The sequence below is a fragment of the Schistocerca gregaria genome, chromosome 7, assembly GCF_023897955.1.
Source record: "Schistocerca gregaria isolate iqSchGreg1 chromosome 7, iqSchGreg1.2, whole genome shotgun sequence".
Taxonomy (NCBI): domain Eukaryota; kingdom Metazoa; phylum Arthropoda; class Insecta; order Orthoptera; family Acrididae; genus Schistocerca; species Schistocerca gregaria.
The window spans coordinates 261,783,345-261,786,414 of NC_064926.1; positions in this window are offsets into that span (position 1 = coordinate 261,783,345).

Consider the following 3,070-nt stretch of genomic DNA (forward strand, 5'->3'; position numbering starts at 1 on the left):
ATGCCCATCTGCTGCACGGTATTAGCCGAACGGTCTAAGGCGCTGCAGTCATGGACTGTACGACTGGTCTCGGCAGAGGTTCGAGTCCTCCCTCGGCCATGGGTGTGTGTGTGTTTGTCCTTAGGATAATTTAGGTTAAGCAGTGTGTAAACTTAGGGACTGATGACCTTAGCAGTTAAGTCCCATAAGATTTCACACACATTTGAACATTTGGAATGCCCATCTGTAAGTTTGTGAGCAGTTTGGGAAATTGCATATTATCTCATTTTCTCAATTTTAGAGCCCTAGACATAATCAGTGTCCTTCAACTGAATGTATAGAAAGAGTACACACAAAATTGGATGAAAAAATCATTAACCACAAACCAAACAAAACAGAAACAATGACATTTAAAAATGATCATTATACAGTTTCTGTTTTCAGTACATAACGTTCATAAAACAGTAAAGTTCAGCATAAACATTTATTTTTATGGTATTTCCTGCTGGAACCCTAGGTTGTATATGGGGTGATGATGAGGTGAGTGGACTGCTGTAGCCTGTTGTGGTGCTGTGTACCACTGAGGTCTTTGGCGGGAATGAAGCCTCTCTGTCGTTTCTAGGTCCCCAGTTCAATACATACATACATTTGCTACTGGTATCTTTTGCACTCACTGACAATTAGCTGAATAAATGCATTTGTGCCCAGAGAAGCAAGCTTAGCAGACCATGTTTGCATTATAGAGGCATTGTATTGTAATATTTTTTACCTTCATATTTTGATGTTCTTCCATGACCTTTTTCTGTTGTGCCAGTGTTGCTTCTATGACTTTAGGGATGTAGGAGAAATGACAGTTTCTCTGAACCATCAATAAGGAGAAATTTCCAGACGGTAGTACAAAGTTTTTATGTACACTCTTCTGTGGAGTCTTTCCAGTTAATTTCCAAGGTGAATAACCTGGGAATAGATGTCATACACAAAATTTAATTCACTGAATGTGACTTTCTTGACTTCAGCTATATTAGGTTCAGATCTACTACCCAACACACACACACACACACACACACACACACACACACACACACACACACACACACACACACACACACACAAAGTACTGTCCGACTGAGACTTGAACCCAGATTCCCCTCTTACCGCAAGCTGTCACCATATACACTTCGGCTGTGTGTGGATGCTCCCTGGAGCAATCCACACAGGAAGAACGCTATTCAAAGAATGCTAACTATCTGTATTGAAGATAGATCAATCAATCTCTTTATGCATCCATTAACAATATACATTGTATGGATGTAGTCAATTACAATACAGTTTCTTATCTTTAATTCGTGTTAGAAAAAATTGTTAAAGATCTACCTTGAATTTATGTAATTCTTTAATTTTTTATTGTAGAAGGCAATGCACTAAAAAGTATTTTGGGCTAGTAGTTTACACTTTTTGGTAGAGTTCTCCTTTGTGGGTCTCTGTGAAAATCATCCTTGTTCCTTGTTTCATGGTTATGAACCTGATTATTCAATGTTGAAACATTCCTGGTGAGTTTCCAGAAAGATACACATTCATAGATGTATAAGCTAGGAAGAGTCATTATTTTAAATTCTTTAAATATTTCCCTGCATGACACTCTGCAGGGAGCCCCTTTCCTTATTATAATAGCCCCCCCCCCCCCTTTTTTTTTTTTTTTTTTTTTTTTTTTTTTTTTTTTTTTTTTTTTTAAGTTTGAAAGCTTGTTTTTCTGTACCTGTATTTCCCCAGAAGATCACACCATATCTAAGCAAACTGTTCATGTAAGCATAATAGGCACACAGCAATGATTCAGTGTTGCAGCATTCCCGACGCATTCTTAGCACATAGCAGCAATTACTTAATTTTTTACTGAAAACTTCTTGATGCTTTTCCCATCTCAAGTGCTCATCCACCCATATATTGAGCAATTTTGTGTATGGAGCTTGTGCCAATAACATAGTTCCCTAACTCAGCTTTTACTCTTCTTCTAGCTTTACTTTTAATATTACTGAAATTCAACAATACCGTTTTATCCATACTTTTGATCAAAGCATTATCACTAAACCATTTTCCTGTCTCATTTATTGTCCTAGAGACACTCTGCTGTAGATCATCTTCAGTGTGTCCTTTTATAAAAATGCTAGTGTCATCAGCGAACATCACCGTTTCTGCAACTGTCAGATGGATTGGCAAATCATTTATGTACACCAAGAACAACAGAGGGCCTAACACGGAACCCTGGGGCAGTCCATAGGTAGTTATTGGCTTCATGACATATTTGTATTTTCTGTTGTCTATCAGAGAGATAAGACTTGAACCATTTGAAGGCAAATCCCCGCATCCCATAACATTCTAGTTTCATAAGCAATAAGTCATGGCTGATTAAATCAAATGCTTTAGGTAAATCTAAGAATATTCCACAGCTTAATTCGTTCTTGTCCAAGGCATTTAGAATCGTTTTCATGACTTGGAAGACTGCCACTTCTGTGGATCTATTCTTTCTAAACCCATTTTGAGCATTAGTCAGTGTTTTATTTTTATTCAGGAAGTCAGCTATCCTTTCGTGCATTCCTCTTTCAATTACTTTAGAGAAACCTGACAATAATGACATATATAATTATTTATGTCAGCTGTACTATCCTTTTTGTGAAGTGGCTTTTATTATGGAGATACTTCTTACAAAACATGCTTTCTATTTACCACACCTCTTCCTGCACACCAATATAAAACCAAACAAATTAAAATGTGTCTACTATACTTAGGCCTACTGTTTGTAGATCACTTCATTGCTGGCCTCCTTACTACTGAAGTGGCAAAAACTGTAAGACTTCAGGCAGCCAATGCTTTGTGTCTGAGCACTGCCACTAATAATAATAATAATAATAATAATAATAATGCGTACAGCACTATAGTAGCCATTGTATTGTGTTGTGGTACCTGTTTATCTGTTGGCAATGAAGCAATTAGTTTACTGTGAGAACTACCTACAACTATGAGGGCATTCTAGTGATATATTTAAACATTTTTTATGTGTGTGTTTCACTTCTAGTATCATAGGTGCATGATACAG